The 12,742-nt window shown below is 40.8% G+C and overlaps 1 long non-coding RNA gene across 7 annotated transcripts in view; it reads left to right on the top strand.

Moving 5' to 3' along the window:
* The window catches only part of LOC309619669, a 203,674-nt gene that overhangs the window by 114,522 nt on the left and 76,410 nt on the right, over nt 1–12,742 (top strand). The gene's annotated exons all lie outside the window — the stretch shown is intronic.

Here is a 12,742-nt window from a genome sequence, read left to right as displayed (position 1 = left end):
GGAAGCAGTTTCCAGAGGTGGCTCTTGTTAAGAAAAATGTGGGGATTATTTTTTCAGATGCCAAGAGTAAAGAATATATTTTTTCAAGAGAGGAAATTCTTTTAGATTTGACAGCTACTAACCTAAGCTACCAGCCTGTGCAGGAGACAAGAGAGAGGAACTCAGGAGGCAGGGATAAGACTTGTTATCCTGTCTGGGCCCTGACAGTTTCTTGTGCTGAAACTGAACAACATGGTTTTCTAAACCATCACCCTGAAACTTTTAACTTCAAAACGGCGGTCGTTGATTTTTGATGACCGTGACTAGCAGGGTTGACAGCAGAGGGTAGGTTAAACACTCCAGTTTCATAGATGAGACAACCAGGGCATGAGAAATCAAATGATCATGGGGGTTGATGGCAGACCATGGTAAGAGTCTGTGGCTAGAAAGTTGGCTTCTCATCTCAGAGACATCCTTTCAGTCAAATTTGCCCTGGATATTGTCAAATTTGGAATGATGCAAAAAAGGCAGGCTACACTGGTCATGTAAACTTGCATTACTGAGAGCTTCTATATAGTAGTGAATATGTGATAGCCAAAAATTCGTCAACAGAGTGACACTTTAAGAGCCCCATACAACTCTTGACTATGTTCCTTACTCTGGATTGATAGACATCCCTTCCCTCTGGCCGTTTCTGTCCTTCCCTCTTCCACAACTTCTCACTCTTCTTCATCACTGCTTTTATTCCTATACTCATGCCCTCTGCATTTTGAAGATTAAAGCTCATTTACTTCCATGGTGAATAAGCAGGCACATTAAAATATTCCCAGGGTAGCGATTCACTCCATTTGATCAGATGTAAAATGTCTGGAATCCAGACTAGCCTTGCAGCTATGGAAAAGAATTTCCAGGAAACCCTGACCATTAGTCTAAAAGCTAATGCATTTGAGCATTCCTCTGGATTATGAAAATGGAAATAATCTCATTCCCCAGGGAGCAAAGAGCAGCCAGAACATCCTCACCAAATGATCATGCTTTCTACAAGATATACTCATAATTATGCACATGATCCCGTCATTAATGGGATCTTGGTGGATTTTCTGAATGGAGCCTAAAGTCTTGCCTGGAAGTCTCTTGCTTTTATTCCTGTGGATGAGCAGCTGCAAAGACACAGCATAAGTTCAACTTCCTCAGCACTAAAATTCTATTTTGAAACAAAAGACTGGAAGATAGAGGTTTGAGCTCTCAGCCTAGGGGACTTTTAGGAGAGGGTCCTGTTTGAAGTGGTGCTAACCTGGGGTCCAGCAGGGATGAGATATTCCATTACTGGTAGGTCCAGCGTAGTGGGGACCTGTGGACAGAGCTACTGAAAGTTGGAGTGATCAGATCAAGGGTCATGTCCAGAAGGCAAGCTGGGGCTTGTGGAAGACCCGGTCAATTTGAGACAGAGACTCAAGGACAAGATGCCATCCCAATCAGAAGGCAGGCTGAGACTGGAAAGACGAGGCTGGGGGCAAGTCACTCAGCTGATCTTGGAGACCATCTGTGAGTGCTCTAGGGAACAGATGTGCCCATGGTTTGGGGTCCTCCATGAATTTTTTGGTTTTGTTTTCTAGTTTGATTGCTTTTGGCTCACTCTTAGTGGAGCCAACTATTCTTAAACCTCCAGGTCTATTGACACGTGCAGAAAGGACTTACTGAGTGATCTTGACCTTTCTATTTGGGTCTAAAGAAGAAAAAGGAGAAAGGAGTTCAACCTTTAAATTGCTTACTACATTTCACGTTTCTTCTCAAGAATTTCCTCATAAATTCTTATCTTTAGGAAACGGAAAGTAAGTATTCTTATCCCTACTTCAACACAAGATGAAGCCAAGGATTAGAGAGTTTAAATAAGTAGGCAAAAATCAACAGCTAGTAAGTGGAAATTCCAGAATCAAAAAGCAGCACTGTGTTCCAAAGGTCATGCTCTTTCTTTCCTGCCATGTTTCTACATCTTCTGGAACAGTGGTTTCAAGCAGCATGGTCTCAGGACTCATTTACATTTTTAGAACTCATTGAGGACCCAGAAAAGCTTTTGTTTATGAAGGTTATATAAAGATTAATATTAGAAATTAAAACAGGGAATTTTAAACATATTCACTTAAAATAATAAAGCCATTACATGTTAACAAATATTTTTATGAAAAATGATTATATTTTCTTAAGCAAAAATAAAAGAGTAACATTATGCATTTTGGCAGGTCTTTTTAATGGCTGGTTTAAGGAAAGATAGCTGAAATTTAATAACTGCTTCTGCATTCATTCTGCTGTGATATGTTGTTCAGATTGAAGCATATGAAGAAAATTCATCTTCATGCAGACGTGTAGTTGAAAAGGAAAGAGTATTCTTTTCAGAGAATTTGGGGTATTTTTCTTGATGAATGTTGCAATGTGGACTCTGACACCATATCCATGAAGGTTCCATACTCTGTTACATTAAAACTTCTTTTTGATCTCTTTTTAAAATATTTTAAAATCTTTAAAAAAAGTCTCTCTTGCACTTTGAATGAATCTCTGACCCATGCATGACTTCGTAGTCATCTGAAAATACTGGTTTACTAACCGACGCCAATGTCAGCACACTATTACCCACGACCTGAAAGTCACAATGATTAATATCAACTTTGATCTCTTCAGAAAAGTTGTTAAGAATTGGGATGCTGTGAAGCTCAAGGTGCCAGATACAAGTTTTCCAAAGTTCAATTTTCACTTGAAAGGTCAAATTTTATCACTGGCAACAAACACTGTCAGTTATTCTTGAAGTGACAGTTTCACTTCTTTCATTTTTGAGAACATGCCAGGTCTCCAAGTCTGAATAACTGTCATTTGCCTGTCAGTCATTTTTTCCAAGTAAAAAATGATGTTCCACAAAAAAAGCATCCAATTCAACTCACAACTCAATCATACAGGTGCTTTTCCTCAAAACAACCATCACCCTTAGGTAACGCGGCAGAAGGTGCTCCCCCTTTACGTGTACTTCTATTGTGCCACACACAATATTAAAAATACATTGCAGCCAAGTCAAGCTCTTCAAAATGAGTGATTTTTGTGGCTTTACCAAGGACATTCTTTTTTTTTTTTTAACATCTTTATTGGAGTATAATTGCTTTACAATGGTGTGTTAGTTTCTGCTTTATAACAAAGTGAATCAGCTATACATATACATATATCCCCATATCTCTTCCCTCTTGCGTCTCCCTCCCTCCCACCCTCCCTATCCCACCCCTCTAGGTGGTCACAAAGCACTGAGCTGATCTCCCTGTGCTATGTGGCTGCTTCCCACTAGCTATCGGTTTTACATTTGGTAGTGTATATATGTCCATGCCACTCTCTCACTTTGTCCCAGCTTACCCTTCCCCCTCCCCGTGTCCTCAAGTCCATTCTCTAGTAGGTCTGAGTCTTTATTGCCATCCTGCCCCTAGGTTCTTCATGACCTTTTTTTTTTTTTTTTTTAGATTCCATATATATGTGTTAGCATATGGTATTTGTTTTTCTCTTTCTGACTTACTTCACTCTGTATGGCAGACTCTAGGTCCATCCACCTCACTACAAATAACTCAATTTCATTTCTTTTTATGGCTGAGTAATATTCCATTGTATATATGTGCCACATCTTCTTTATCCATTCGTCTGTCGATGGACATTTAGGTTGCTTCCATGTCCTGGCTATTGTAAATAGAGCTGCAATGAACATTTTGGTACATGACTCTTTTTGAATTATGGTTTTCTCAGGGTATATGCCCAGTAGTGGGATGGCTGGGTCGTATGGTAGTTCTATTTTTAGTTTTTTAAGGAACCTCCATACTGTTCTCCATAGTGGCTGTATCAATTTACGTTCCCACCAGCAGTGCAAGAGGGTTCCCTTTTCTCTACACCCTCTCCAGCATTTATTGTTTGTAGATTTTTTGATGATGGCCATTCTGACCGGTGTGAGATGCTATCTCATTGTAGTTTTGATTTGCATTTCTCTAATGATTAATGATGTTGAGCATTCTTTCATGTGTTTGTTGGCAATCTCTATATGTTCTTTGGAGAAATGTCTATTTAGGTCTTCTGCCCATTTTTGGATTGGGTTGTTTGTTTTTTTTTAACATTGAGCTGCATGAGCTGCTTGTGAATTTTGGAGATTAGTCCTTTGTCAGTTGCTTCTTTTGCAAATATTTTCTCCCATTCTGAGGGTTGTCTTTTCGTCCCAGGGACATTCTTAAGTGAAACTGGAATTTTATTTTATTTCCTTTCAGTTTTACTATAATGAAAATAACGATTAGTTCAGTTTGTTACACAGTCTTGATTCATAGTGAGGCACTAGCAGTTTTACCTGTTGTTGCTTTTGCCCTGTCAGTACAAATGTCAATACAGTAAAAAGGCAAATAAAACCTCAGTATTATTATTATGACTATTGGTTAGATGTTGTGAACCCACTGACATGGTCTTGGGGATTCCAAGGGTGTCTATGGACTATACTTGGAGAACCTCTATCCTGGAAGAACTGGATGAGGTCCTGGAGTGTGTCAAGGCTGTTTCTTCCTCGGGGCCTGCAATCCGATGTGACCCAGTCACCCAGGGGCAGGTTAGAGGCCTGAGACTCAGGATCTGAGCAGAATGCCCATCAGCCTTGGTCCCAAGAGACTTCCTCTTCTCAGATTACATCCTTTTCTGTCCTCATGGAATTTACATCTTAGTGAGGAGAGACAGCCAATGAACAAAATGAGTAAGTCAATTATGTAGTATATCAGAAGGTGATAGTGCAGTGAGGAAGAATAAAATAGGGAAAGGGACTGGGGTGGGGAAGAGTTTTGGGATTTTAAATGGAGTGATCACAGAAGCTTACTGTAGAGTCCACTTTGACTTTAACCACATGATGAGGCAAATGTTATTCCCGCTTTAGAGGTGAGGAAATGGAGGTGCAGCTGGATTAAGTGATTCATTCGGAGTCTCACAGGTGGTAAATGGCAGGTCTAGGATTCAAACTCTAAAGCCTGGCTGTCTCCACTGGCGTGTTATTCTCACAGGTGTGTAACAGGTCTCAGACACCCCAGCAAAATTCTAATTTAGTGACCCAACTTGAGAGTTCTAAACTACTTATTTAGGGAAAGGAGATGACAGCTTTCTAAAAGAAAAAAGAAGAACGAGTGGAAAAAACAACCTCAGGAGGCATGAAAATGTGAATCCTATTTTAAAATTATGATTACATTAGGAAAATCCTTTTTTTTTTTTTTAATATTAGGCTTTTGAATGGGTTTCTTTATGGACCCTGAATTTCTCCTCCTCATTTATTCTGTAAGTGATTAATAGGCTTTTCTCTTTGTCATGCACTGTGGCAGGTGCTGGGGGGGAAGGCAGTCCTGTGCTGAAGCAGCTCACAGTTTTAGAGGGGAGGGAAGAAGGGGAGAGGGGACATTCCAAAGGGAGGGAGAGCCTCTCTCAACCTTAACCAGTGGCATCAAAACATGCATTTAATTGGGCTAAGATTTAAACAGAAGTGCGCACACACACACGCGTGCACACACACACACACGCGTGCACACACACACATCTGATTCCTCTGTCTGAGGTTGAGGACCTCCTCACTGATATTGGGTGAAAATTTTAAAAGGACAGAAATGGCTCCCACCCCTGCATGACCCACACCCTCCCGCTTCCCTGGACCATGACGGTGGGAACCTTGTAAAATGGAGAAGCTGGAAACAACCCTTTTTAATTCCAGCAGTCAGATAAGGAAGATATTATTTGTATTTTACATATGAGGAAATTGAGGCTTATAGAGTCTCTTTGCTCTCTTTTGTTGCATTGATCAGGCCTAAGCTGCCACACGAATGTCACCAAGTCCCATAAAGAGAAGTGCCTGGTGTCTCAGTCCAGCTCGACAGGACATCCCTGGGCCAGTGCGGCCCATGCCCTCTTGGCTCTTCCCTTTCTGCCTTCCTTCCATTTCAACATTCCTCTCACTCTGTGGCTGGGCCTTGCATTTCCCAGACACTTGCTCACCTCTTCCAAGGGATGACGGATTTGGTTCCTCTGCTTGAACCCTTTGCCATGTCCCCCAAGCTTCGTTTTGTTTTGGTTTGTTGGTTTCTTTTCAACCTTCCATTTTAAACTGGTTCTGTCTGCTTCTGGTGAGCTGGGGTGAACCTCTGTTCATCCAGCCACCCCTCCTGAGCCCGGAGTCGGCCTCCTTGTTCAGGGCCCGGATTCTCTGTCACTCTCAGGGTTGTGCAAGCACAGGGTGTCTCTGAGAGTAAGGCCTCCTTGAATTTTACACCCTACACCTCTGTCTTGTGTCAGCCTGGCCTTGGGAAAATAGGATGCTTAACATCAAGAATTCCCAGGTTTGTTTTTTTTTTTCCCTTCAAGAACTGTCTTCTTCTGCAATTACTCACCCAGAAGAGGACTCATGGATATAAAATTACCAAAAGAGCTTAAAATAGGCACAACCTTCTCTGAATCTGCCAGGATTCTCCACTGTAGAGTTACTCTCTTCCCCTTTGTAATTAGTATTTAGGGGCAAGGATTTTGAAACCATGTGAATATTCTGTTCTTCCTCCAGCTTTCAGTGTATTTATTCATTTACTTCAGTGTGAACTTGTTTCTTACTTTATTCAAGTTGTTATAACCTGTTATATCATTATTTATTTTGATGCTCAAATTGTCTCTGATGTGGCCAGTGGAAGCCTCTTGAAGCTGGCCTTTGTGTTCTTTTCACGCCCTGTTGTTGTCTCAACATTTCCTTGCTTACTGGCACAACAAGTTATTGAAGACTCCATTTGTGCTTGCTTTGACTGGAATCAGCTCTTACTTGTTTTTAAATGGTATCTAGAAGCCAAGATCTGGGCACTAGGGTGGCTCATTGCTATAGAGGTATCATGTTCTTAGGTCCTCCCAGTGGACAGAGCTAGAGAACATACATACACACATATAATTATCACTATGGTAATTTCTATAGCTGTCTTATACATTGAAAGCTATGAATTCATCCTGATGCCTCTAATTCCAGTCCAACACCACTGGGTGCATTTTTTTCCCTTCCTTTTCATATCTGTAATGCCCTTCTCTGACAGTGAGAAGCCAGGCTCCCATTACTCTTAACAATAATATATATGATCAATCTCCCCGTATGTACACAATTTCCATCACTGCTGTTAATTCCCATCACTGAAGATAGCTTCCTCTCTCTTCTTGGGCTCTGACACCCTATACCAGGTTCCCCTTGCCCTTGGGGATGCCCTTCTCACCCTATTTATGCTCTGACTTCTGGTGCTGGGCCACCCATCTCCCTACCTGATTGCCCTCCTCACCCTCGTGGACTCCACCACCTTACCATCTTGCCCCTCTCCCTATATGAGCTTTGACACCCCACTCTAGGCTACTGTGGCCCCTCTTTCTCCTCTGCATATGGATACCTACCTAATGGCTTTAGGATTGAATTGTTCAAGAATAGAAGGAAAGGGGAAGGGGAAGAGAAAGATCTCTGATTATATTTTATATTAACAAAAATTTTTTATTCTTTCTGACCCCAATGGAAATATACTACCCAAATTAAGGTATAAAGGAACAGCCCTTCTTGATTGATAGATACCGTAACAGTCCTTAAAGCTATCTTTCGAGACTCTCTACTTCTCATTTATTCCTGTTACTCCTGATACACAGTGTAATTTGTTAAATGAGGGACAGGGAGAAAGTTTAAACTCCCGTGTGCCAATAACAGTAAAGGAGAGGAAATGGTCAACCCAAATGGCATTAAAGAAAGGAAAATGATAGTACTCCAGCAGCAGTACTCCTGCTGTACCTTGAGAACAGCAGATCTGATATATTCATTTGACTGTTGAGAAGTCACAAAAGAAGACTCATTGCAACTTGGCTAGACTAAGAAAAAAAATAGTATCCTCTTTTCAGGCTTTCAAGGGTTCCCAGAGCTATTCTGAAGGCCTTTTCTCCCTCAGATTCTGCAGGTCACAGACATCAGCACTGCCTTCTTTGCTCTAAGGCTGCACCAGCTGGACTGTGCTTCCTGGGCTCTCTTTGACCTTAGTAGATAGTTCTATTATCTCACAGGCACAGGCAGGGAAAGACATTTTTGCATGTGTCAGAGTAATTAGAGATCCCTCTAAGCGCTACCGATGAAGATGTGTCACCCCCATCAAGGTCTTTAGTAAGACTGCTCCTTTGCCCACATTCCCATCCCCAGGCGTTCCTTCTCAAAGCTGAATTCAGAGGAGCTGGCCTGGAGCAGACAGCCACACAGCTCCCCACTCCCATCAGGTCAACGTCTACAATGAGGGGCCTTTTAAAATTGAGTTTGTTCAAGTTCAGACATCATTGGATACCAGTATAGGAACCTAAAAATAAATCCAGCAGAGGAAACTTCAAAGACTTCCTGGAAGGTGGAAACAACTGGAGGTTACAGAGGGCAGTGGGGTGACTTCTAATGGCCCCGTGGAAGCCGTGAGGAATTCTCAAATTGCCAGGAATGTCACCAAGTACTGTACCATGCTGTCTTGAATGGGGACAGAACCCAGCATAGTGAGTATAATAGCTGTTTAGTGTTCAGAACAAAAGTGTGTGTGTGTGCGTGTGTGCTTGTGTGTGTGTGTGTGTGTGTGTGTGTGTGGAGGAGGGGGCCCTTGTGGTGTCTGCCCTCCACTGAGGGTTTGATGTAGGCACATTCCAGGTGCTGATGTCCTCTGAGGCCAATTCCAGCAAGAAATGACTTACAGTACTTCATATCTAGTAAATATCTGATGCCAGATTTTATATGCAATTCCACCTGCCTATAAGTGTGTTCCTTTCATCCCATTATGTGAAATTCACTATGTCTAAACCACACTCATAGATTTTCCTCACAAAAACTACATGAACTTTGGGCTTTTCTTTTGCCAATGACAGTCGTGCAGACTTTAAAACTTGGGACTCATGTTATATCCTTCCTTCCCCCTTATTTCTCCTTCCCTGCCAAGACCTCTCAGTCACCAAGTCTAGGAGACTCCTCTAAAACATCTGTACCATCAACCCCTTAATTTTCTACTGCTTGGTTCCTAGTTCAGGCTCTCATTGTCTCACACTGACTGCTCTAATTTAGACTCACTTTTTAGTAAAATATTTTTAACTTAATGCCTAAACCTTTACATCTATTTAATAGAAAAGTTCTATAAATTAGTAATATAACTGTTGGGTCATTATGGGTTAATTCTTTAAAGAATTAGAACCAGTAATTAGCATAAAATACCCTCTCCATTATTTTGTGAAGTGTCACGTGCAGTCATATTCTATTGATGGAACAACAATTTATACAGATTAGAAGAAAATTATAAGATACATACGAGTGCCACGTTTTCCCACTCACCAGTTTTCTTCATCATCTCATCCAGTCTGCCTAGGTGAATTGAGCCATAAGAGGAGGTGGGAGGTGAGGAAGATTTCCAGTGGTCACTGTTTTTTTTTTTTCACATGACCTTGACTCGTATCTTCATACATGTATTTACAGTTAAAGGCTGGTATTGTCCATTATAACCCAATGACCATCGTCTTGCTTGGAATATGGCAATATTTATCATATACAATATTATGATCATAAGTTTTGATTGTAAAATAGCATCTTCCCTTGTAAAATCTGTGTTAGTTTTATAAGCTAAGTAGCAGGTTTGGAAGAACATGGAAAAGATGGACTCTTGGAGCCAAATGAGGCTACTTCTTCCTCTTTTTCACATAGTGCTGAGTATTTATACTGTCAAGAAATATTTAAGAGGCAGAAAAGATTTGGTGATGGGATGGATGACACAAAATAGAAATGAGGTTTTTGTTTTATTTTGTTTTTATTATTTTTGTTATGAAAAATAATACTGAATCATCATTACAATAGAAACAAAATTGATTGGAAGGCAATCAACCCATCAGGCACTTAAACTGTGTAATGAAAAATCTTACTCCTTCTAGCTCTGCCATTCCCAGCACCTTTGGAAAAATAACTGATTTACCTTCGCATTTGAACATTTGACTTGATCCTATTTGCCACCAAATATTGTTGCAAAATTCTTTATGACCTCTTGTGAAAAGTTCTGGTGAGATACAAGAAATAGGACATCCCAGAGTACCCAAATAGGATGCTTAAACTACTAAAAGAAAAAAGGGAATCATTTGATACATTTTAAAAGTTGTCGTCAATGCATTTATAAACAAATTATAATAAGCATTTTTATAAGTCACAATGGTATTTTGTTGCTAGGTATCTAATATTAAAGAAGTGTATTCTTTTAACTTCATTTAAATTTGAAGACTGTAAGACTATAAGAGTATAAAATATATTGGAAATTTTGCATAACTACTGTCATTCTTTTTTAAAAACTGTCTTTATAGGTTAGCTAAATGTTTTTGAAGCTTAGTTGGTTGTTATTTTAAGTCTCCAAAATACAATTGCTTTGACCTTTAGGATATTGTTTTGAGTTTAGTTATCACAGTGAACTTTAAGAGTATAATTTTGTTTTCTATTATCAAATACCTCTTTCTTCCAGCCCCAGAATAAAGAGTCACAATCCTTAGCTCCAATACCAAATAGAATAAATATGACTATAATTTCACACAAAGAGTGAGTGGCAAGGTCAGATTTTAAAAGCCACGTGGAGATTAGATTGGCACAAATGAAAGTGTGCATGTATTATATTCAATTGAATAAAGTCAAATTATGTATGTAGTGTGTGCATAGCAATGGGTACTTTAGGGAAGCTGCTCTTAGGTAGGAATTAGCTGTGGTTGACTAAGCTTGCAAAGTACAGAAAGGTTATTAAATAAACAATATAGTAAGACATTCCACTTAACCCAGATTATACATGAAGTCAGTTGCAGGCTGTTCGTGAATGAGATGTGGCAAGCACGAACTGCACGTCTCTTTTCGAAAGTGTGCCCATAAAGAGTAGAGATACATAATCATTACTAATAAGCTTGCACTTTATTATTATGCTACAGAGAGAGAGAGAGAGGAAGAAACTGTGTCATTCATTGCTCAAGGCACCCAAATCACAAGGGTTGCCTCAAAGCTTCCCTGCTGGTTATAGTTATAAAAGAGACAAGTTACCTTCCAGGGCTTTCCTTCCAGCAGGCAGCAGGTCCATGCAGAGAGAGAATCCCCATAGAGCAGAACAGACCACAGCACCCCTCATTAATGCAGCCTGTCTGGGACCATGCAAATGCTTTGGCAGACCAGTTTTACACTTCTGCACAGTTCATTTACAGAATTTACATGGAGAGGGGATAGTTAAGGAGATGGGGCCCTCTTTGCATGGGGGAATCTGATTATACCAAATGGCCAAAGCCTCCTGGAGTCCTTTAGTTATATGCTCACTTGGGAGGAGCTTGTGGAGATGGGCTCTGAAGAAGTCAGATTCTTTTGTTTGTGGGAAATAAAATGGAAGGTCTTGTTAAAGCGACCCCCTCAGTCAACTTTCCTGAAGCCTGGAAGCCTCAATGATGGGGTAGGGTCCGGGGGAGGGCAGCGGGATAGAGGACTTCACAACCAACTTTCTGATTGGTGTGCCTCTCTCTTTAATGAGGGAGTCAATCAACCTAATTAACCTCGTTAAATAACGCATACAGTGCAAACTTAGGTGTTAGAGAAAAGCAGAATCTGTCAAGACCTCATCACAGAGATATCTAACATGAAGATCCAGGAGCAGAAGATCAAGATTTGTTCACAACCAGGTATGCTCATGACTGGCTTCAATTCTGATTGGACAGTATCCTGGTGAAAGTCTGTTCCGATTGGTTGAGGCTCACGTACCAAACGTTAACTATTTTGAACATCACCTCTACTGGAATTCTTGCCAGTCCATGGCCCTTACGGAGCCTGGAAAATTCACAAAACTCTTAGCTGTAATTATTCTGATTTGAAGAGAGAGAGAGAGGAGAGAGACAGAGACAGAAAGAGAGACAGAGAGCAAGTTGACCATACATTTTGGATCCAAAGATGCAAACAATTTAGCCATCATTTTTCTGTTTGGAAAATTAAGCATTTTGCTCCAGCCAGAGCCAAAGGCAAGAGGGGAAAGGCCTGGGAGAACCATTGTCGATGGCGTGGTCCTCCTGAAGCATGCGTCAAAGAGGAGTGACTCCCATCACCTGTAAAGCACTTTCCCTCAGTTTAGTTCTAATCCTTTGTCCCCTAGCATATGCTACTTTTTACTATTGGTCATAGTTTTACAAATGTGTACGATCTTTGAAGGCAGGGAGGAACCAGATCTTTGAAGACAGGGAGGAACCATGTCATATTTTTTGTTGCCTTTGTTTACCATGCCTTGTATATTGCATATTTTGTTGACTGATCAATTAATACAAATAAATATGGTCTTGCTCCGTGGATTTTCTCCCTAAGGTAAGTAAGACTCCAGAAAAAAAGTATCTCCCATGTCCCACTCTTTTTTCCCTACAGTTTCCTGAAAGATGAAGTCTCTGCCAGTGGCCCCGGCAGGGTCCAGGTACAGACCCAGTGTGTGGTTGTGTGATCCCGTGGTGGTCAACCACAGTGCCTACTGTGGGGAGGAATATGGGGATGGCAACATAGCTGCTAATCCACAGATTCCAGCAGAATGACTCTTGCTTTCAGGCAGAGAAGTGGGTGGGTGATTATTCTTCGCTGAAACATCTCCAGGGAAAGAACAAGGACTGACAATCTCCAGTGAGCTATTTCAGTTTCTAATTAATCATTTGGACAGGAAATTCTTGTCATGTATAATCAAAA

The sequence above is a fragment of the Balaenoptera borealis genome, assembly GCF_965194805.1.
Source record: "Balaenoptera borealis genome assembly, chromosome: 21".
Lineage (NCBI taxonomy): Eukaryota > Metazoa > Chordata > Mammalia > Artiodactyla > Balaenopteridae > Balaenoptera > Balaenoptera borealis.
Note: the sequence above shows the minus strand (reverse complement) of the source record. Positions and strands in the feature narration are given on the sequence as shown.